Source organism: Malaya genurostris, chromosome 1 (genome assembly GCF_030247185.1).
Source record: "Malaya genurostris strain Urasoe2022 chromosome 1, Malgen_1.1, whole genome shotgun sequence".
NCBI classification, from domain to species: Eukaryota; Metazoa; Arthropoda; class Insecta; order Diptera; family Culicidae; genus Malaya; species Malaya genurostris.
Window position 1 is genome coordinate 84555909 of NC_080570.1, and position 25619 is coordinate 84581527.

General features: G+C 40.8%; 1 protein-coding gene across 2 annotated transcripts in view; it reads left to right on the forward strand.

Annotated features, from left to right (window-relative positions):
• Positions 1-25619, forward strand: part of LOC131440652 (GPI inositol-deacylase) — a 254257-nt gene that overhangs the window by 25010 nt on the left and 203628 nt on the right. The gene's annotated exons all lie outside the window — the stretch shown is intronic.

Genomic DNA, 25619 nt, shown 5'->3' on the forward strand with positions numbered 1-25619 from the left:
CTGTTGGTCGTTGGATTAGTTTGTGATTTTTCTGCTGCCTCCAGAATCAAACAAACGTGGAAGTCATACTCTTCAAGATACTGAAGATATTGCTTTGATATTTCATCCAGTCAATATTTTGTCGTGAATACGACTTACTTTACTATGGGGTGCCTTTTCAAAACTTACCCTCTGAGAGAGTGATAAGTTTTTGATCGTGAATATCTCATGTTATATCTAATGAATCAATATAATTCTTGCTACACGCCATCGGAAATATGATCACAATTTTATAATAAAATTTTCAGTTTTGTGACATATTCTCAAATAGTTCAAAATTAAACTTTTCTGAAATGTTTGAGTATCAAAGAAGATAATTCATAAGGCGCGTTTGCCTTTCTCGTATTTTGAAAGCTCATAGCTCAGTGATCTGTAGAAGGATTTATATAATCTAACTACCAATAGAATCGAAAATTTTTAACTTAAACGTGTATTGCAACAACATTGAAATTTTTCAATAGTACACTATTGAAAAACCTGTTTGATTTAACCCATGAAAGCACCAGCCAATCAGAACGCGAGATGTCTGAATCTATACAAGAGCATTCATATAAAAGTTGTGTGGTTCATTTTTCCTACCATTTGCTGAGCAACTGTTCCCGAAACAAGACACACGAGAGCAACATCGAGGACCTGTCGTCTCACTGTTTCCCGATCTGAATGCACGAGACACCGTCAGCACAATGACACCGAAAATCGGTAGAAAGGCAGCCAAAAAAACACACACGAGAACCATATCAGATCTCTATATTTCCTACCAAAAGATTCATCAAGATGGAAGCTAAATTAATTTGCACCGTCACTAACATATTCAATTACGAACGGCAATGCGAAAGCGAAAGTGATGATTTTGAACACATCTTTATACTAGTATACAAATATGCCGTGCGAAACAGAGTTGAACAAATTGAACAAATGAAAGAGATGAACAAATGTTTCCACTTGATTTGCGCATTCTACTTTCCAGGCGTATCAGAACTGGCTAAACTTGAAGCAATCCTAAATATTTCTTTATCACAGTGATGTGGTCGTCCTGAAAAGGACGGGGTTTTCAACTCCTCATCGTTACGGATGGCCAGCTGCAGATGGCGAGGGATGATTTTCGTTTTCTTGTTGTCACGGGCAGCATTACCGGCCAATTCCAACACTTCGGCAGCCAAGTACTCCATCACTGCCGCCAGATAGATCAATACACCGACACGCTCTGCGTAGTTTCCCTTCCGGAGCAGACGATGGATTTTGCCAACTGGGAACTGCAGACCCGCACGGTTCGAGCGGAACTTTGCCTTGCCTTTAACTCTTCCTACTGTGTGCGTGTTTCTGCGTAAAAATTCCACAGGATGCTGTTAAGGTAGCGCTTCGCCGTGGTCACGGGAGTTCGCTGTCTATCCCGGGGTTTCACGCACTTTACCCAAAATTGTGAGAAAACGGTAAAGAAAACGGAAATTCCAAGAACATACGATTCTAGATAATTAATTTTTCTATCGATTCGTATATAAATTGTGCCTGATAAACATTTTTATCGATAGATTTCGTGCGAGTTATAAAAATAAATGAGTTTTTCCTTATTCTTTCGCACGCACACAACGCATGCAAAATCGCACGAAATCTCGCGAAAGAAAAGCTTTCTAACTAATATTTTTCGCCAAATGCATAGTAAAATCATTTACCTACAATCGTATGTTTTTGATTTTTCGTGAATCGGGTTAGTATTGGAGAAATTTGCAATTTAGAGTGAAATTTCGTCGACAAAGCAAGAGGAAGCAGTGAGTTGTCTCGCTTCGACTTGACCACGGCGAAGCGCTACCTTAACAGCTCGACAGCCAATTCAGTATTACTGGCTGCTGCTATACTAATTCTCTCTTTTATATCGTTTCACTGTTTCCCGTTCTGCCTACAGGAAAGGAATTTTAACAAAGGGGACGTCCCTACACCGTTACCAGTAGCAGGTATAAAATGAAATGTGATGTGAGAATTAGCGTCAATTAAGTTAAAGCAGCTACTCTAAACGTACGAGACACCGTCAGCTAGTTGGCACCGAAAACCGGAAAAAGGCAGATTTGTGCCGTCACTAATACATTCAATTACGAACGGCAATGCGAAGGCGAATGTGATGATGTTGAACACATCTTTATACTAGTATGGGGTCGTTTGAAAATATGCCATGCGATACAGGGTTGCCATATATACAGGTTAATCTGTATTTTATTTATACATACATATATGAACAGATTAATCTGTATTGTTATTATTATTATTATTATTATTATCATTATTATTACTATCATTATCATCATTAAAATGACTTACATACCGTACATTTCAGACCAGGCCATTGCAATTGTTTCGTACTGAAATTTCGAGAAGAATATGACATCTTCGAACTTCATAGTTTCAATAAAAATAAACTACAAATTTGTCGTACCTAGCCTCCTATATTGGCAAATTAAAAAGGAATTGTTTCAAGTTTGGAATATATAGCTGTAGAATAGTAGCTGTTTAATGTAACTAATCTGTACTTTAATGTAGGTGCATTGCTTCAAACTCTATTAGTGAAAAAGGGAAAAGCATGCACAATTCATACAATCAATCAACTAATTGATATTCGGAAAAGTGATGGGAGCGTGGCAGTTTTTTCGTATTCACGACATCCAGTTATGTCTGACATTACCCACCCGCCTTTTTTAAATCATTTGGGATGATAACTGAATTAGCAATGGAATTGCTACTGCTTATTGAGATGATGATTGGTAAATGATCGCTACCGTGTAAATTAGGCCACATCTTCCAGGTGCAATCTAGTCAAATTGAAGTCGAGCAAAGAGATAAATCTAATGCACTTGGACGTACAGGAGATCTTGGGATCCGTGTCATGTTGCTCATATTTAATGCAGTCATGTTGAAGTTGTTGCAAATATTATAAATTAAAGAGGACCTATGATCATTGTAAACAGAACCCCACATGATTCCATGCGAATTGAAATCTCCCAGAATCAATCGTGGAGTAGACAGGGCTTCAACCATTTCATCAAACTGTCATTGTCCAACTTGAGCTCCTGAAGGAATATACTACTGTGGGAAGAAAATAGTTACACTTTGTTTATAATTTCAAAATACTGTATTTATGCTTCTAAATCTATTTCGTCCCTCTCAAAGTTATTCCCTTCATCCACAATCCACTTGTGCCACCGTTTTTTCAAATCCCCGAAACAGTTGTTGATTCATGTTTGATGTCTTCAATTGTCTCAAGACGGTTTTCCGAAGCGGTCGGCAATTGTTGTTTATCTTTGTTGCAATGTTGTTTATCTCTGTTGCATCTCAAGAAAATTAACCATCTTTCCAAGACGCCAGAGCTACGCCCTATACAGGGTCCGGCACTCGAAGTGTAACCAATTAAAAAGGCCATAAATTCAGTTTGGAAAATTACTTTTACTTAATTCAAAGTACAAAATGTGTAAAAATAATACAAAATTCAGAATCAATTCACTTTTGCTCGATATGACCACCTTTTGCCTTGACTTGATGACTTGAGAGAGCGAAGGAGTTGCTTCGTTTTGCCGAAAGCGGTCAATTTCCGAACATTGTATTTTCTGACGAGAAAATTTTTCCAATTGAGCAATTCGTAAACTCTCAAAACGATAGAGTTTACTTGACCGACCGTTCATACGAGAATTTGAGTCATCGATTGGCCACCAGGAGGCAGCACCCTCAACAGATAATGGTTTGGGCCGCTGTAACCGCAGATGGGCGCTCTCAAATCGTTTTCATCGAGCCTGGCGTCAAGGTAAATGCGACATACTTTCGGGAAAGTATTCTGGAGGTTGCTTTGAAGCCGTGGGCAGACAAACATTCCGGTGGCAGACCATGGACGTTTCAGCAGGACTCGGCACCGTCTCACAAAGCTCGAGTGAACCAAGAATGGCTGAAAAACAACGTTCTGAACTTCATCACGTGCACACCTTGCCTCTATCAGTCGTAGACCACGCGGGTCTCTGCTGTATACAGGAGGCGTCTCCATTCAACTCGGTTCATGGCTGTTCGCCGCCAGCCTCGGTAGCTGCGAAGGGTCCGCAGGTCGTCCTCAATTTGATCGATCCATCTTGCCCGCTGCGCGCCTCTTCTTCTTATACCGGTCGGATCATTATCGAGAATCATTTTAACCGGGTTGTTCTCCGACATTCTAACAACATGCCCGGCCCACCGTAACCGCCCGACCTTGGCCGTTTGGACTAGGGTTGGTCCTCCCAGCAACTGGTGCAGTTCATGGTTCATTCGCCTTCTCCACGTACCGTCTTCCAACCGCACTCCACCGAAGATGGTTCGCAACACCTTCCGTTCAAAAACAGCTAGTGCGCGTTGGTCCTCCGCAAGCATTGTCCAGGACTCATGCCCGTAGAGGATAACCGGTCTAATCAGCGTTTTGTAGATAGTTAACTTCGTACGACGGCGAATTTTGCTCGATCGAAGCGTCCTGCGCAGTCCAAAGTAAGCACGATTTCCTGATAATATGCGTCTCTGAATTTCTCTGCTGGTGTCATTATCGGCAGTCACCAGTGAGCCCAAGTACACGAACTCGTCGACCATTTCGATTTCATCACCACCAATCAGAACTCGTAATGGGTGGCTGACGTTATCTTCTCTCGAGCCCCTGCATTTCATGTACTTTGTCTTTGACACATTGATGTCTAGTCCGATCCGCTTGGCCTCAGCTTTTAGTCCGATGTACGTATCTTCCATCTTCTCAAAGTTGCGTGCTATAATATCAATATCATCAGCGAAACCAAGTAGCTGGACGGACTTTCTGAAAATCGTGCCACTCGTGTCTATCCTCGCTCTTCTTATCACACCATCCAAAGCAATGTTGAATAGCAGACACGAAAGGCCATCACCTTGCCGTAGCCCTCTGCGAGTTTCGAAGGGACTCGAGTTTATCCCCGATACTCGAACAACGCACATCACTCGATCCATCGTAGCCTTGACCAATCGTATCAGTTTGTCCGGGAATCCGTAGTCGTGCATGATTTTCCATAGCTGTTCTCGATCGATTGTGTCGTAGGCTGATTTGAAATCGATGAATAAGTGATGTGTGGGCACATTGTATTCGCGGCACTTTTGCAACACCTGGCGGATGGCGAACACTTGGTCCGTGGTAGCACGTTCACCCATAAATCCTGCCTGATATTGTCCCACGAATTCGTTTGCAATCGGTGAAAGTCGACGGCATAAGATTTGGGAGAGTACCTTGTAGGCGGCGTTCAGCAGAGTTATCGCGCGGTAATTGCAGCACTCCAGCTTATCGCCCTTTTTGTAGATGGGACACACGATTCCTTCCATCCATTCCTCCGGTAAAATCTCGTCCTCCCAGATCTTGGTAACGACCCAGTGCAGTGCTTTCACTAGTGCATTACCACCGTGTTTTAGTAGCTCGCTTGGTAGTTGATCAACACCAGCAGCCTTATTATTTTTCAACCGGCTTACCACCTCCTCCACTTCTTGGAGGTCTGGGACCGGCAGTCTATCGTCCTCCGCACGCGTTCCCAAGTTCGTTACCGCGCCGCCACTTTCGTATTCCGCCACATCGCCATTGAGGTGCTCGTCGAAATACTGCCGCCACCTCTCGATCACCTCACAGTGGTTCGTGAGAAGATCCCCGTTGGTGTCCTTGCACATATCGGCCTGTGGCACATGGCCTCTGCGCGAACGGTTCACCTTCTCGTAGAACTTCCTTGTGTCATTAGCACGGAACAGCTGTTCCATCGCTTCGCGATCTCGGTCTTCCTGTTGGCGCTTTTTTCTACGGGATACCGAGTTTAGTCTGTTCCGCGCCTGTCTGTATCTCTCCTCGTTTGCTCTCGTCCGGTGTTGCAGCTTACTCGCCCAAGCTGCATTCTTCTCGGCCACTAACTGTTCACATTCGTCGTCGAACCAGTCGTTCCTTACGTTCGGTGCCGCCGTACCTAGCGTTGCTGAAGCAGTGCTACCTATGGCAGATCGGATGTGTCTCCAGCCATCTTCAAGAGTAGCTGCACCAAGCTGCTCTTCCGTTGGTAGTGCCACTGCCAACTGCTGCGCGTAATCTTGGGCTACTCCTGCATCCCGGAGCCGCGCAATGTTAAACCGCGATGATCGGTTTCGACGTCGGGTAGCCACCGTCGAAAGTTTTGAGCGCATGCATACAGCAACCAAGTAGTGGTCCGAATCTATATTCGCACTGCGGTAGGTGCGAACATTGTTGATGTCCGAGAAGAATTTTCCGTCGATCAAAACGTGGTCGATTTGGTTTTCGGTCTGTTGGTCAGGTGATCTCCAGGTAGCTTTGTGGATATCCTTGCGGGGAAAGACGGTGCTTCTGACTACCATTCCTCGGGAGGCCGCAAAGTTGACACACCGTTGGCCGTTGTTATTCGATGCGGCATGCAGGCTGTTCGGCCCGATTACCGGTCGGTACATTGCCTCCCTTCCTACCTGGGCATTCATGTCACCGATGACAATTTTTACGTCTCTGCGTGGGCAGCCGTCATAGACTTGTTCCAGCTGCACGTAGAACGCTTCTTTCTCGTCATCGGGTCTCCCTTCATGTGGGCAGTGCATGTTGATGATGCTGTAATTGAAAAAACGGCCTTTAATTCTCAACTTACACATCCTAGCGTTGATCGGCTGCCACCCAATCACTCGCTGACGCATCTTGCCCAGCACTATAAAGCCAGTTCCCAGCTCGTTTGTTGTGCCACAGCTTTGGTAGAAGGTAGCCGCTCGATGTCCGCTTTTCCACACCTTCTGTCCCATCCAACAAAGCTCCTGCAGCGCTACGACGTCGAAGCTGCGAGGATTTAGTTCGTCGTATATTATCCTGTCGCAGCCTGCGAAACCTAGCGACTTGCAGTTCCATGTTCCAAGTTTCCAATCGTAGTCCTTATTTCGTCGCGTGGGTCTATGCCGATTGTTCCGGGTCGTATTATCTCCTGTATTGTTAGTAATTAAAGTTTTATGGGCGGCTTATTAGGCCTACGCCAACCCCCTGTCTCGCCGGAGGATCATCGTGCTTGCTCTGTTTAACGTCCCAACTAGCACTAGGACGATCCCGTTGGTGGGGTTGCCACCTTGGATTTAGCTGGACGGGATGCAGCATTTCATACTCAGCCGCTGGATACCAGAACAGACGCTGTTTGAAGCCGCTCCTAACATGGAGTACAGACGCTCCGACATCCTCTAAAGAGGACCCCCTTCCCTGTCAGCATACGACCAAGGTCCCACCGGGGTTGGTTACCCGATCTTTCCTATGGTTGCTCGTACCCCAGCCGGCACCGCGGGGAGGTAGGGATAGGAGTTACTGGACAAGAGGCTAAGAACCACAATGGGGCCTGAATTGCGCATTTTCCAGTCGTTTACCAATCACGTGCACACAATGGCTCTCGAATTCACCAGATGCTAATCCAATGGATTATTCTCTTTGGGCCATTTTGGAGAGCAAAGTCCGAACTAAAAGATACACCAGTCTCGAGGCGCTGAAAAAAGTTATTGTCCGCGAGTGGGCCAAAATACCTGCAAGTCACATTCGGCCAAACGAAGCAACTCCTTCGCTCTCTCAAGTCATCAAGTCAAGGCAAAAGGTGGTCATATCGAGCAAAAAAGAATTGATTCTGAATTTTGTATTATTTTTACACATTTTGTACTTTGAATTAAGTAAAAGTAATTTTCCAAACTGAATTTATGGCCTTTTTAATTGGTTACACTTCGAGTGCCGGACCCTGTAGAAAAATATTGGGATAAGTGCAAACTTCCCAGGTAACCAACGAGCACTAATAATGGTAGTAAAGGAGCCTTTTATTAGCACCAAAAATTATTATAGCTCAATAAAAGCAATCTGAATGCACTTGTTGCAAATCAATCAGAGCTCTGCTTTCAGAATGCAGAATGCATATCTAGGATGTAAAATGACAGACAATGGAATATTACCAGACAGTTCAAAATATAACGCCGTTAGGAACTACCCAGTTCCAAAAAACAGTGACGACACTAGACGATTTGTCGCTTTCTGCAATTACTACCGTAAATTCATACCTCTCAATCAACTTCTTAAGAAACATTCACAGTTGGCTTGGACTAATGAATGAATATTTCAATACCCAGACTTTACTTCACCCTTTATACTCACAAGCGACGCTTCAAACGTAGGTTGCGGAGATGTACTCTCTCAAATCAAAAACGAAAACAGCTCACCTACAGCTTTTGCAAGTAAAAGTTTCGCCCCCGGCGAAAAGAGCAAATCGATAATGCTGAAGGAATTAACAGGAATACATCGAGGAATAAATTACATTAAGCCTTACTTATACCGAAGAAAATTTACGGTCAAAGCAAACCATAGACTTATAGTATTTCTATTTAATATGAAATACCCTTTCTCTACGCTCACAAGAATGAGACTAGATTTAGAAGAATTTGATTTTAACATTGAATGCATTAACGGAAAAGCAACACAACGCAGACGACTTGTCCGATGAATTAAAAAAGTCAACACAAGAGCCATAAAAATAGTAATAACAATAACAATAATAGCAACAATAATTTTACCTACAAACCGACAATTGATACAAATAACTTACCTAAGACAAAAGATAAAGAGACTGATTGCCTCGTTATCTATACGACCGAAAGCCACACTGAAACAAGAACATTACAAAACTAAGAATAACTGTATAAAACATTTACTAAATAATTAGCATATACAAAGAGGCGCAGATGAAAAAGTATGGTTATGTAATGTCAGAGACATAACTGGATGTAGTGAATACGAAAAAACTAACTTCTGCTGACGACCGAAGTCCGAATAGAAGCACGACCTGAGCGTTTCACACTATATACTTGTTTTGTTCTTACTGATGGTGGGAGAATCTCACCTCGACATCCAGTTCCATCTGAACCACTAAAAGAAATGAACGATTTTCAACCAAAGTTTACCTTTTATAATCTTCCAGTGGATAATCGGAATTAATATGTTCCATACTACCTCAAAACCGTCGTCCGAGAGCGAAAAAGCCAGTGTGATGGATTTTCCTTATTATTTCCAAAAGTTTAAGAAAACATTGTTTTTCAGTTTTTTATTGTTATCTCATGCAGTTAAAAATTTAATCAAAAATTCCTGAGAATATTTCCGACAGCTTTTAGAAAAAATTATGTTGTTGGGTTAAGTACATCAAAATATATTCGCGATAAAGTTCTGCTCATTCTATTACAGGGTAAATTTTGAAAGGCGCTCCATAGTAAAATAAGTCTATTCACGACAAAAGTTAATAACAAACTAATTTCAACACATATAAATGAAAGAAGAGTTCTAGAACTTATACTTTCAGTATTGGAACAAGAACTGACAAAGATGAAAATAAACTAAGTCGCAATATCGACCGCAGAAACAGTAATTAATATGCTACCCATACATATATTCAAAACTCTAGTACAACAAACGAACAAAAACATACAAATAATAATGTATCATCCACCCAAGTTCATCAGTGAAATTGACGAGATACAAAATCTATTAAAAAATTATCACGAATCTCCCACGGGAGGACATGTAGGCCAGCATTGAATGTACCTCAAAATAAAAGAATATTACAATAGATATAAAAAAACTAATTTAGGATTCATGAATCGTGCAAAAGGAGTTACCATTTTACGCTTTTACTTATAACACCACACCACATTCAGATCATCAATTTACACCATACGCATAAGTTTTCGAAAAAAAGTCAAATTACCACAAGATTATCCAAATATAAAAACACCCATCTACAATTTTGATCCATACAACACCGAAACTAGAAAAATCCAACGCAATAGCAAAACAAAGATTGGATAAAAGTAAGAACTCTAGATACAAAAACTCAAATATCCATATAAACCCACTACACGTACAAATAGGCGAAATAGTATTTTTAGAAAAAGAAAAAACAAAAAGCACGATCCATTTTATGATAGAAATTTTATGATAGAAATTTTAAGTGTAATTGTAAAATCAAAAACCCCAATCAATCAATCTACTAACAGTGCACAAAAACAGACCAGTAATTTCAATCAAAATTATTAATTTGAGGAATTATTACATACTAGATCAGTGATTCTTAAACTGTAAGCGCTAGTTCATTTTAGTAGGTAGTAAACTTTCAGTGGTCAACAGGTGGGCAATAAGTCTCAAATAGTGGGCTTGCCCATTGAAAGAATTTATCTGATAAAGGGCCTGAGTAAATGTATTCATGACGAGTTTGTATAGACATGTTGAAATTTTTTCGAGAAATCATTGCGAAATCCCGCCCAGAATCAAGCAACCTATCTTTTAGCAGAAAATTTAGTGACTGCAGAAAGATCTTGTTAGCTCCAATGAAAATGATAGACAGACGAGGGATGGGGAGATTCGGGCGGATGTTAGTGTTAAAGCTCTGGGTGAAGTATATTCTTAGCATCAGTCAAGGAACAGGGGTAACTTTCAGAGCAAGATACAATAGATTACACTTGTATATTAATGTGTTTAAGTAATTTATATATGAGCAACATATATGAAATATCCCGACTCGCCAATACATCTCGAAGCGGAAAATCAGGTGGTCTCCCTCGGGCCCTGAGGGAGTCCTTTAAAACAGACCTGGCGCACAATACTCCACACATGACCATACGACATGCTCGATGTCCTGATAACCGTTGCCACAGGTGCAGAGACCGCTCTCCATGACCCCAATACGCCGAAGATGTGCGTTGAATGTGTAGTGATTAGACATGAGCCGAGACATAACACGAATGAAATCGCGACTCATGTTCATCCCCCTGAACCAGGGTTTCGTCGATACCCTAGAGATAATGGAGTGTAGCCATCGTCCCAGTTCGTCATTACTCCATGAAGTTTGCCAACTTTCAAGTGCTCTTCGACGAGATATACTGAAAAATTCATTAAAGCAGATTGGTCTTTCATAAATATCACCTTCTAATGCTCCCACCTTAGCCAACGAGTCGAAGGGACCCAGACTAACGATATTGAATAAGACCGTTCAGATAAAGTTCGCAAGTGTTCCCGTATTTTCCCCAGGAAATATGGGGGATACTTTCCTGGCTTCATTGCTCGGAGAGCTTCTGTTGCGCTTAGACTGTCCGTGACAATGAAGTAATGGTCTTTGGGCAAGGTTTCAATGATCTCGAGGGTGTACTGAATAGCAGCTAATTCTGCGACGTAAACTGAAGCCGGATCACTGAGTTTGTACGAAGCGATGAAGTTCTGATTGAAGATGCCGAAGCCTGTGGACTCGTTGATGTTTGATCCGTCAGTGTATAACATCTTTTTACAGTTGACTGTTCTAAATTTATTATAAAAAATATTTGGGGCCAATTGAGGGCGCACGTGATCCGAAATTCAACAAATCTCTTCTCTCATGGATGTGTCGAAAAACACAGTAGAATCAGAAGTATCCATGAAATGAGCACGGTTGGAAGCAAACAAAGAAGGACTCATGTTCTGAGCCATGTAATCAGAATACAAGGCCATAAACGGGTTTGAGAATTAAGCTCGACAAGCCTTTCGAAGTATTCAATCACCATCGGATTTAGGATATCGCATCGGATTAGCAATCGATATGAGAGAATCGATTTTTCAACGGTAAGACGCCCGCAAGCATTTCGAGACTCATCGTATGAGTCGACTGCATGCAACCTAAGGCAATACGTTGACAACGATACTGAATTCTTTCCAGTTTAATGAAATGGGTGTTCGCGGTGGAAGCATCCATACTCCATTACGGACAATATCGTTGTTTGATACAGTCTGATCAGGTCTCCTGGGTGTGCAACCCACCAAGCTCCGGTTATTGTGAGAAGAAAATTCATTCTCTGCTGGCATTTTTGTTTCAGATACCTTATGTGACATCCCCAGGTGCCTTTGGAGTCGAACTAGACCCCGAGATATTTAAATGTGAAGACCTGAGCTATGGTTTCACCCCTTAGTTGAAGCTGTAATTGTGCTAGTTCTCGCTTTCTTGAAAATACAACCAGCTCAGTTTTCTCCGTAGAGAATTCAATACCCATTTGAAGAGCCCATGTCGACAAGTTGTCGAGGGTATCTTGTAATGGTCCTTGGAGATCAACAGTTTTGGGTCCTATAATAGACACAACGCTGTCGTCGGCAAGTTGTCTTAACGTGCAAGATGTGTTGATACATTCATCAATGTTGTTTACGTAAAAATTGTATAAAAGGAGGCTTAATCATCAACCCTGAGACCTATGTAACTGAATCGTATTGTCGACAAATCACCATGCGCGAAATACATGTATTTCTCGGACAAGAGATTATACAAAAAGTTATTGGTGAAAGACCATGCTGATGCAACTTCTCAGATAGGATGTTTATGGAAACTGAGTCAAAAGTACCCTTGATGTCTAAGAAAACCGATGCCATTTGTTCTTTACGAGCAAATGCCATTTGAATTTCTGTTGAGAACAACGCAAGACAATCGTTCGTTCCTTTGCCCCTGCGGAAACCAAATTGTGTATCTGAAAGTAAACCATTAGTCTCGACCCAATAATCTAGACGGAACAGAATCATTTTTTCGATCAATTTCCGAATACAGGAAAGCATAGCAATCGGCCGATACGAATTGTGATCGGAGGCTGGTTTCCCTGGGTTTTGAATAGCGGTAACTCTTACTTGTCTCCAGTCATGTGGGACAATATTATCCTCATTCAGTAAAAAGTGTTCAAGCAGACAGGTTGTGTTACTGACTTGTGAGTTAACGGCTATAACCGAGTCAAGGCAACTTTAGCCACTATTCGGGGCGTTCCCGACTTGAAAGCAATCGAAGAAGGCCATCCCATTCATACGCACAGAGGTGAAGAGACACAGAGGCGCGAACGCATAGAAGTGCTCAGACACAGAGGTGCGGAGACGAAGGGGTGTAAAGACACAGAGGTGCTAAGGCACAGAGGTGCTAGGGCGCATCAGCGCAAAGCCGCAGAGACAACCACCAGGTATCAGTTCGTATGGTGCACAGTACCGGTTGCGGTGGACAAAACGAAGCATTATCGTGTGGTGCTACACAAGAAGCATCACACTTAATCGTCAAAAAAAGCTACAACGCTGTATCTAAAACCAGGTACAGGCAGCGTACAGACTAAGCTCAGCGAAGACCACGACGGCAGAGCAACAGAGATAGAAGACCGCCAATTTGAAATAGTTGGAGCGAGCTTCAGGCCGATTACCTGTGGAAAGCAGAAAACGACTAACAGGAAGATCTATAATTTTATTTTATGTCATTTCAAAGTATATTCTCGTTTATATAACTCAGTTGAGATCAATTATTTAAACATATTTATGAAATGGATGATCTAATGGATCAGAATTCAGGAGATTCATCTCTGCCACCAGGCGAAAATTTAACGGTTCCTAACACACAGAGAACGATGTTTAACAATGAAACTTCTGCGGGCCCATGGATAGTCTTTTTTCGGCGTAAAATGAAGGCATTAAAATTATTTTATATATCTAAAGAATTGACATCACGATTTTCCGCTACCAAAGAGATAGTATGAGTCCATAATGACAAGATCCGCGTTGTTGTCGATTCCTTAAAGCGAGATTGTTGTTTGTGAAAGACGTTGAAATAGACGGTGTTATCACCGAAGCGGGTCTTTCGGTTAAAAAGTTGCTTGAGCATGGAGTTGGACGTTTTAAAAACTCTATGCTTGAGGTTATGAATTGCACGAACTGCAAAAATTTTGGCCACACAGCTACTTACTGTAGTAATAAGTCGAAATGTATAAAATGTCAAGGGCCTCATAAGGATAATCTTTGCGATAAAGATATTGAAAAATGTGTTTATTGTGGGGGGGGGGGGGTCCTCATGATGATCTTTCAGTATGCCCTGCATTTAAGTTGCGTAAGGACAAAATGAAGCTTTTTTTAAAAGCACGGTCTAAGCGCACATATGCAGAAATGCTGAAAACGATCATTTATGTCCCACCTTTGGAATCCGAAATGGTTTTTCACATCTTGCCTCCTGGTTTGTCAAATTCACAAACCAATCCAGGAACTAGCACAAGAAAAGACAATAATTCAGGCATACTGAAGTTTTCGGAAATTGTAGAATGGATTTTCGCAGCATTCAATATTTCTGAACCTCTAAAGACCATCATAACGGCATTCCTTCCAATAGCTAGAACTTTTTTGAAACAGTTATCAGCTCAATGACCAGTTCTTTCAGGTTTTGTATCATTTGATGGATAATTTATCATCCTTCGCACATGATTCAATCACTGTCCTGCAGTGGAATTGTCGAAGCATCATGCCACAACTTGATTCCTTTAAAGTTTTGTTGCATAGTCAAAAATGTGATGTATTTGCTTTGTGCGAAACATGGCTTACATCAAACATAGCCTTAAATTTTAATGACTTTAACATTATACGTCTCGATAGAGACTCCCCGTATGGTGGAGTGCTTTTGGGAATTAGGAAATGTTATTCCTTTTATAGAATAAACATTCCTTCGACTTCTAATATAGAAGTTGTTGCTTGTCAAATAAACATTAAAAAAGGACATTTGCCTTGCTTCGGTATATATCCCTCCAAGAGCTCAAGTTGGACAGCGACAGCTTAATGAAATGGTTGAAGCTCTTTCTGCTCCACGTTTGATTTTAGGAGATTTCAATTCGCCCGGAATGATGTGGGGTTCCGTTTACAATGATAGCAGATCATCTTTAATATATAATATTTGCGATAATTTCAACATGACAGTATTGAATATGAGTAGCATGACACGGATTCCAAGACCTCCTGCACGTTCAAGTGCATTAGATTTATCTCTTTGCTCAACTTCAATTCGACTAGATTGCACCTAGAAAGTATTTCCCGATTTACACGGTAGCGATCATTTACCAATCATCATCTCAATTAGCAGTAACAAAGGCATTGCTAATTCAGTTAATATTCCATATGATTTAAAAAAAATATTGACTGGATTAAATTTCAAAGTAATATGTCAAATATCTTAAATTCAACGGAAGAGATCCCACCACTTGAAGAATATGACTTCCTCATTTGTTCGATTCTGGAGGCCGCAGAGCAATCCCAAACTAAACGCTTTCCTGGGCCAACGACTAACAGAAGACTTCCAAACCCTTGATGGGACAAAGAGTGCTCAGATGCTAAACACGCAAAACAAAATGCTTTCAAGACGTTTTTAAAATGAGGAGGAGAAACTCCTCAGAATTTTGAAAAATTCTTGTTATTAGAAACCAAGTACAAGAACATACTTCGGGTCAAGAAATGCAGCTATTGGAGACATTCTTTGGAATACGGCCAGACGAATGAGAAATCGTAACGTAGGAATTGAGAGCGAGGAATACTCGAACCGATGGATATTTAATTTTGCGAGGGAAGTTTGTCCAGATTCTGTTCCTACGCATAGGGAGTCTTCTCCAAACAATGGTACCATTGATAGCCTTGGTCCACACAAACGTTAGTTTCTGTTCGATGAATCGAGTTGGGATCAGTGTGGTTTCCCGTTTTTCCTTGAGTCGTACGCCGCGAGTGCAATAGACGGTCAGTGTTGGCAAAACCAAAGACGCCAATTACGACACCACTACCCACGTATTGGCAGGGTTTGGCGGGAAAGACCGATCAAATTAAAGATTCCACTCGACTTCGCGTTAAACACTCGTGATAATCCAAGTGCACGTGTACCACTCTCCGGGTTGTTTGTGAAACGCAGGCCTCCGTTACAAATAGGCCGAGTTGCTGCATCATCTGGATACCCTGGTCATCACATCACGGTCCCATCGCCCCGAAGTCAGTGCCGTCCCGCCTGTCGTCGCCCGCCGAGATCATCAAGTCGACCAACGATCATCACGGCCGCAACGGAGTGTCGTGGAGAAGTTACCAGACAATAAACTTGCGCAAGTAGTAAAAAGTTAAATATTCCATTGTTTTTTTAGTACAAAATATAGTGTCTAAGATTAAAATTGTGCTGTCTTTTTATATACAAGCTGTGTCGTCCATTTTGTATTTTGTTACTTGTTTCCGCCGAAACGATTTACTCAGTGGCCATAGGTTGGGAAGAAAAGTCCGCCCTAAACCGAGTAGTGAAGTGAAATTTCTCTGAAGACACGTACAGGTAAACGACCCTGAACTGGTGGTCCGGTGCTGAGAAGCAGCCGCCTGTAGTGTATGTACAAAACCACACGTAACAGAAGGTAAGTCGATTTCTATGGCGACACCATTTTTTCTGCCATAGTTCCCTGGTAACGTAACGAAACATGAGAGAGAAATAAAATCGACTCGAAAAGGCTGCCAAACAAGCGGTAGCTTTATTGAATTTTATGTGATGTAGTCAAACTTGTAACCGAAAATATCAGAACTTTCTTGGACACCCGGCCACATCGAGAGTCATTTTGCACATTTGCGAGAGAGCATGGAGAGAAATGTAATACGCACAGTGAGCCACTTGGTTTTACGCTACCTACTGGCCTCAGCCCTTACTGACATCCTTGCATTTCGCATCTGGGTTCTATCCGAAGCCAGAAAAATATAAAAGAAAGGCCGCTGCTATCAAACGCGAAAGAATGGCGTGTGTTTCTAGGATATTACCATAAATTTATGAAGTATTCTGCAAAAATTACCAAACAATTAACCAACACCCTTACACTATCACACTCAATAAAGTTTATAGATGCCTTCGAAAGGTGTAAAAAATGCTATCTGGAAGCAATATATTGCAATACCCTAATTTTTCAAAGCCATTTATTCCTACCACGAAAGCTTCTAACTTCGCGACAGGCACCGTTTTATCCTAAGGAACTGTAGGAAGTGACGAGCCTATAGCTTTTACTTTCAGAACTCTAAACAAAACGGAGAAAAAAAATACTCAGCTATAAAAATGGACTATTAGCTGAAGTATGGGCATGCAATTACTTCCGCCCTTATTTGTATGGCGGGAAATTTATTTTATATTGTACAGATCGCAAGCCTCTGACGTATGGACTTAATTTTAAAGATACCAATAATTGGTTTGTTCATTGACGTCTCTCGTTAAGTGAATTTGATTACGAGATTCGATATATACCTGGAAAGTAAAATGTAGTGGCCGACAGTATGTTGAGAATCCTTAACAAACTTAACATCAATGAAAATGTATTTTCTTAACAATAACATACAGATTTATCAGAATTTATTCATTGCACTGTATTGCCATTGATTGCATTCAGTAATCAAATTGTTTTGAAAATTGGTCCGGACGAATTAGACAATTTTCAGCAAATATTTCAGAGAGTAATCCGGATAACATTAACAATGCTTGTCTTATAAGTACTATTTATTCTTCGCATTCTGCATGTAACTCAGAAGGTCAAGTTGCATCTATTGTTTCGAGAGTCTCATGGGTATAATACAAACCACTTGCAAGAGTTTCTTCATTTATTAATTTTAATGATTGTATCTAAGAATTTATTAATTTCTTCTATTCGGGTAAAATTGAATCCCATAGATACACAAGTAAAGGTTCGCTGCAATTCAATAACGGCACCGGTAATTCCGTAGTTAGTACGACGTAGATGCAATCGGAGGAGAGTGTTGTTACGAAGACCTGTGGAACGAACGTTGATGTTGATTCGACTAAATAGGCGGAGTAATCAATATTAGTCGTCAAGACATCGGCAATCTGCATTGCACGTAACAGATCACTCTTGCAAAGTATTGAAACCGATAAGCATTCCACGGCTTTCGTAACTCGGCAGCTGATGATGGTTATTCCAGGGCAATTGGCGAAGAGCGAAACGACTTTGAATTGACTCGATTCTAAGAACACAATTGACATAGTAAGGGTTCCATATTATCGAGCAATATTCAAGTGTGGGGTTTAGGGGACGGGTGTAGCGTAATGGGTGAGTCGATGCCTTTCACGTGGCACACCTGGGTTCGATTCCCAACCCCGCACATAGGGTCAGAAAGTTTTTTTGGCCCGAAGAGGCGAATGACCTTAAGGTTAAAACCTTTATAATCGAAACAAAAAAAAGTGAACACAGTATATCTGTGAAGCGTTTAGCAGTTCTCATAACAAATCCCAAACAACGAGAAGTCTTCGCAACTATGTAACATATATGCTGTTTGTAATTCATTTATTCGTCTAGATAAACTGTTTGTGACTCTTACATTTGCTTTGAAGCGATAAGTGCGACCAATCAATATTGTATCAAATTAAAAGACGACTTTTTGGTCAATTGGTTTGTCGTCAAAACATTTATTTTTCGTTAACGGCCAACGTCAAGTATAGAAAGTTTCGACGAAATACCAAAAAGCCGTCGTTTAATCTTTCATTTGCTGCTTCATAGAGACTATAATCAAACCGCAAAGAGTCTTCCTAGCGAGTGAATGTAATAAAAGAATATTTGCTAATGTTCGAAGACATACGGTTGACTTCGCACCACCCAAAAATGATCAGTTGACGCTGAAGGGATGAAGCATCCTCTGCACTCTTGATTATTTGGTATAATTTTAAGCCATCAGCAAAAGATAGTCGTGAGCCCTCCAGTGAGTAATTTAAATCGTTGAAATATGAGAGAAAAATCCGGGGGCCGAGATGGTTACCTTGAGGTATTCCGGAAAAAAGCAAATAACTCCTGCGATAGACTGTCATTAAACCGAAACCCAGCCTCTCCAGTTTGACGAACGTAATAGCGTACTTAATTTTGTCGAAAGCTACTGAGAGATCTGTGTCAATTGCATCCGTTAGAGAGCCTTTAGACATAGCATTCATTACACGGTGCTACAAAATAAAAAAAAAGAAGAAAGTAGGCCTAGCATGCGTACTTGGTTTCAGACCCTTTACGGAGTTTGTAAAATAGATTGCACACATTTTTGAAAACAAAATTCAACGATTGACCCAAAGTTTGTTATAACTCGAAGTAAACAATACTCATTCATTTTTATATCAATTTATTTTGTTATATTATCTTGTGTTTTAATCGTAATTAAAAATGCTTACTCGATCTTCGTCGTTTCAAAGAAGAATCGCTCATTTTTCGATTGAGTGATCAGCAACAATCTGCCAACTCCGGAAATAAGTCCAAATGCGAATGCAAAAAATTAATTTTAATGGACATTCTACATCCCATATTTCTGTAGGTTTGCAGGAACTCATTCACAATGGAAACGTGTGGAATGTGTCACTTTTGTTTACCAAAAAGATGTTGCATAGTGAAAAGAAACCCATACATGCTCTTCTTTCAACTTGATTTAATTTATCATTGAAATTTTCACCGCTCATGATTCTCCTAATCTGTGGCCAAACTAATACCCTTGCAAATGGAATATATTTTATAACTCTGTCAACGCTATAAAAGATCACTTTTGTTTCCCAGAAAAGGTGGGTGGGTAATGTCAGAGACATAACTGGATGTCGTGAATACGAAAGTAGCTGACATGTTCCTTAACACTTCCGAATATCAATTAGTTGATCAATTGTATGAATTATGCAAGCATTCCCCTTTTCCAAATAATGCACAAAAACAAAGAAGACATCACTTGATCTCAATTACTGTGAATTTCACACAGCGAAAAGTGCACAAATCTAACCAAACTGTTCTAGATTTACACTAAACTGAGGATATTTCCCTTTGATTTGCGAACAACAAATCCTAATAGTTCTTTAGAAAACTTTTAGAGCCATTAGAACGGCTGATTTTGTGTAATGCTCTCCACCGTTGTTTTTTCACCAATGCAAATGAATGGCAGCTGTGACGTAATCGCTCTTGCCGAAAGTGAAACTAGCTTTGCAAACGACAAAAAATACATCCGCTCTCAGTGGCGATAGAATCCAAACTGATCCAATTTTTGTTGAGAGGTTTCTTTTTACGTGATTTCGTTTGTAGCCTTTTCACTAATGGGCGGTCCTAACGGCTATAAAAATAGCCGCATACAGAATTTTAATGTCGATTATTTCATTTCGGATTTGCATTTCATTGACAGAAACTATCAGGGTGCTGTACGGGATTCATTCCTGCCTTTCAGAAGGAACAAATTGTGGAACTCACTACGATATTAAACACTGTTCGGAACATTTTCCTCGAACAATTTGTTGTACAGCAGCAGATATTTTAGTCTCTTCCTCAGAACGCGTTCTGATTGGCTGATGTTGACATGGGTCAAATGAGACAGGTTTTTCAATAGTGTTCTATTGAAATGCTTTCTATACACGCTTAAATTGAAAAATTTCGATTCTATTGGTAGTTAGATTATATAAATCCTTTCACAGATCACTAAGCTATGAGCTTTAAAAATACGAGAAAGACAAACGCCCCGCATGAATTATCCTCTTTGATACTCGTTTATACCAAACATTTCAGAATAGTTTAATTTTGAATTATTTGAGATTATGTCACACAACTGAATATTATATCATAAAATTGTGTCATATTTCCGATGGCATGTAGCAAAAATTATGTTGATGCGTTAGATACAACAAGAGATATTCACGATCAAAAACTTATCACTCTCTCAGAGGGTAAATTTTGAAAAGGCACCCCATAGTAAAGTAAGTCGTAATCACGACAAAAAAAGTTGCATAGTGAAAAGAAACCCATACATGCTCTTCTTTCAACTTGATTTAATTTATCATTGAAATTTTCACCGCTCATGATTCTCCTAATCTGTGGCCCAACTAATACCCCTGCAAGCGGAATATATTTTATAAGTCTGTCAACGCCATAAAAGAATACGAGTTTTTTTGTCAACGCCATGAACTTCAAAATTTCCATTGAATATAATTCTCTCAGTGTTTTTTTTTTCTAATGGATGTTATTTTCCAGTCACTTTCTACAAGATTCCATTGTTTCAATCGTGATGACAAAATCTCCCCATGAGATTCCCAAATCATGTATGATGTCATTCATATTCGAATTCGAAACAAGATGTCGTTCTGTTGTTGCTGATATAGTTGAGATAAATGGTACATCATCATGCTGACCATCAGATGAAATTTCATCATAGAAGTCTTGTGGTTTGTTAATTACTTGATGATGCCAAATCATTGAGCTGGGAAACGGTAAACAATTTTGATGACACTGATTTGATTGCCACTTTTGTAGTGAAATTGAGCATTTATATATAGACTTGCGTTTAAAGTAAAAATTGTATGCTTCAACCACGATATTATATTATTTACCCTTAATTCACTACGATGTTGCTTGTCATTAAACAATTCGCATACGTAACAAAAACTATTGCGTTTTATCACACATAACTTAATACTTAACTGATTTGTTTGCAACAATGCGGTAAAATTGAATTTCATTCATTTGCAATCGAATGTGGTTTAAACAGCCGATCAGCCTACTATGATGAACTTCACCATCAACACATACATGGTGCACTGACGCACTGAATGAGCAGCATGGTTCTTCATTTATTCCATTCTCAATTGAAATTCGGTTCAATCATCGTCAGTTTTCTATTTACGAAAAAATAGCATAACTTCCGCAACTTTTTTTTCCGATTTTAACAAATGAAACATCAATTTGTTTGTCAATAAAAACACTCTCCGAATATTACTAAAGTACTTGCTTGAACATACTAGTGACCAGTGCATTGGGTCATAGTTACAAAAATGAAGAGCAATAGCACCTTTTCTAGCTTTACTCGATGAAAACTCACATCTAGATTGTTTAAACAATACTTATATACATCATTTCAAAGGCCTTTCCAAAACGTATTAGAATTTGAAAATCGTAAAAAAAACTTCACCGAGATATTCATATATTAACGCGTAAAGTCTATAAAACGCGTATCTTTTAAATAAAAACTACAAGGAACAGTCCCACGGGGTTGTTCGACCCATTGATGTGGAACAAGGTAACCAAAATTTTTAATGATCGACATTTTCAATCAAACAGTTCAATCAATCGCCACACTTTTGAATCAGCAATTGCACGAGAGTCTGCTTATATAGATCTTTATTAGAAACCAACACCGAACACGCGACCCCAGAATACAGACTCTGTTTGTCTTTTTTTTTTTTATTCAAGAATATAATGTTTAAGGCACACTGCTTAAGCTCTAAGATGCCAAGGGCTTTTACTAATTTAAAATTTACGACTAACTTAAAACTAGGGTTGTATCATTAAGTAATGTCATATTTGGGTCGCAGTGGTTGACTTTGGCAGATCCAGCCTTCATGTGGTGATCGGCCGGTGATCTGAATATTTCATGAGAGTCTTCCATATGGCGTTGGTGAATATTCATATTGGCCGCATTCTTCGGTCCGTGTGGGTCCGCGGGAAACACCCCCAGGTTACGAATACCCGGCGGGTGGCCCGCATGCTGTTGATAAGTTTCCGTGGGCGATGATGGTGTTGTTACAGAAGAAAATGAAAAAAAAAAATATAGCGAAGTAAATATTGCGTAAAACGGAGTAAAAAGGGGATATGGGAATGAAATGACTAAAACGACAGAGATCTAATTAGTTGACATCGAGATGGTGAAGAGACGGGGAGGGGGGAAGCGGAGGTTAGTGACAGCAAAAAGATCTTGTTAGTTCCGATGAAGATGGTGGACAGATGAGGAATCGGGATAATCGGCGGAAGTTAGTGTCGAACCTGCAGTTGAGAAATAATTCTTAGCCACAGTTGAAACAACGTCGATAAATAGGAGGAACTTTCTAAGCCAGATGTAACAGATTACACTTGTATATTAATGTGTTTGAGAAACTGGTATATGAGAAGCATATATGAACTATCCCGACTCGCCAACACATCCCGAACCGGAACCTCAGGCGGTCTACCTCGGGCCCTGAGGGATTCCAGTAGCTTCGACCTGGCGCCGCGATACTCTACGCACGACCACACGACATGCTCGATGTCCTGATAACCGTCGCCACAGGTGCAGAGCCCGTTCTCCACGATCCCGATACGCCGGAGATGTGCGTTGAATGTATAGTGATTTGACATGAGTCGTGACATAACGCGAATGAAATCACGACTCACGTTCATCCCCTTGAACCAAGGTTTCGTCGATACCTTAGGGATAATGGAGTGTAGCCATCGTCCCAGTTCGTCATTCGTCCATGAAGTTTGCCAACTTTCGAGAGTTTTCTGACGAGAGATACTGAAAAATTCATTGAAGCAGATTGGTCTTTCATAAATATCACCTTCTAATGCGCCCACTTTAGCCAATGAGTCTGCCTTTTCATTGCCCGGAATGGAACAATGCGAAGGGACCCAGACTAATGATATTAAATAAGACCGTTCAGATAAAGTACTCAAATGTTCCCGTATTTTCCCCAGGAAATATGGGGGATACTTTCCTGGCTTCATTGCCCGGAGAGCTTCTATTGAGCTTAGACTGTCCGTGACAATGAAGTAATGGTCTTTGGGCAAGGTTTCAATGATCTCGAGGGTGTACTGAATAGCAGCTAATTCTGCGACGTAAACTGAAGCCGGATCACTGAGTTTGTAAGAAGCGGTGATGTTTTGATTGAAGATGCCGAAGCCTGTGGACTTGTTAATGTTTGATCCGTCAGTGTAAAACACCTTTTCACAGTTGACTGTTCTAAATTTATTATAAAAAATATTTGGGGCCACTTGAGGGCGCACGTGAGCCGGAATTCTACGAATTTCTTCTCTCATGGATGTGTCGAAAAACACAGTAGAATCAGAAGTATCCAAGAAATGAGCACGGTTGGAAACAAACGAAGAAGGATTAATATTCTGAGCCATGTAATCAAATGTAATAAATGAGCCATGTAATGTAATGTAATACATAAAACGGGTTTGAGAATTAAGCTCAACTAACCTTTCGAAATTTTCAATCACCAGAGGATTCAAAATGTCGCATCGAATGAGCAAACGATATGAGAGATCCCAGAACCGGTTTTTCAATGGGAGAACACCCGCCAGCACTTCGAGGCTCATCGTATGAGTCGATTGCATGCAACCCAAGGCAATACGCAAACAACGATACTGAATTCTTTCCAGCATGATGAAATGAGTGTTCGCCGCGGATCGGAAGCAAAAGCATCCGTATTCCATCACGGACAATATCGTTGTTTGGTACAGCCTGATCAGGTCTCCTGGATGGGCACCCCACCACGACCCGGTTATTGTACGAAGAAAGTTGATTCTTTGTTGGCATTTTCTTTTCAGATACCTAATGTGACATCCCCAGGTGCCTTTGGAGTCGAACCAGACCCCGAGATATTTAAATGTGAAGACCTGAGCTATGGTTTCACCCCCTAGTTGACGCTGTAATTGTGCTGGTTCTCGCTTTCTCGAAAATACAACCAGCTCAGTTTTCTCCGTAGAGAATTCGATACCCATTTGAAGAGCCCATGTGGATAAGTTGACAAGAGTATCTTGTAACGGCCCTTGCAGATCGCCAGCTTTGGGTCCTATAATAGACACAACGCTGTCGTCGCTGTCTTAGCGTGCAAGATGTGTTGATACATTTATCGATGTCGTTTACGTAAAAATTGTATAGAAGGGGGCTTAAGCATGAGCCCTGAGGAAGACCCATGTAACTGAATCGTATTGTCGACAAATCACCATGCGCGAAATACATGTGTTTCTCAGACAATAGATTATGTAAAAAGTTGTTCAAAACTGGCGAAAGACCATGCTGATGCAGCTTCTCAGATAAGATATTTATAGAAACTGAGTCAAAAGCCCCCTTAATGTCTAGGAAAACTGACGCCATTTGTTCTTTACGAGCAAATGCCATTTGAATTTCTGTTGAGAGCAACGCAAGACAATCGTTCGTTCCTTTACCCCTGCGGAAACCAAATTGTGTATCTGAAAGTAAGCCATTAGTTTCGACCCAATTGTCTAGACGGAAGAGAATCATTTTTTCGAACAATTTCCGGATACAGGAAAGCATAGCAATCGGCCGATACGAATTGTGATCGGAGGCTGATTTTCCTGGTTTTTGAATGGCGATCACTTTCACTTGTCTCCAGTCATGTGGAACAATGTTGTCCTCAAGGAACTTATTGAATAAACTCAACAAGCGTCTTTTGGCGGGGTCTGGCAGATTTTTCAACAAGTTGAATTTTATTCTGTCTAATCCCGGCGCTTTATTGTTACATGACAAGAGTGCAAGTGAGAGCTCTACCATCGAAAACGGTGTTTCGTTTGTATTTGGTGTCGCGGCGCGGGTGATCTTCTGTTCCGGAACAGAGTCTGGGCATACTTTTTTAGCGAAATCGAATATCCAGCGGTTGGAATATTCCTCGCTTTCATTCGTGGTGTTATGATTGCGCATTCGTCGGGCTGTGTTCCAAAGAGTACTCATAGATGTTTCTTTCGTTAAGCCGTCTATAAACCGACGCCAGTAACCGCGTTTCTTGGCTCTAATCAAGTTCTTAGTTTTAACGTCTAACGCCGCGTAATTCCGGTAATTATCAGGTGTTCCATTTTTTCTGAATATTTTATACGCGGAGGCTCTCTCCGCGTTTAAATTTGTGCACTCTTTGTCCCACCACGGGTTGGGAGGACGGATGTTAGTTTTCGCGCCGGGTACACGTTTCGTCTGAGCTTGAGTCGCGGTGTCGAGAATCAAGCCAGCCAAA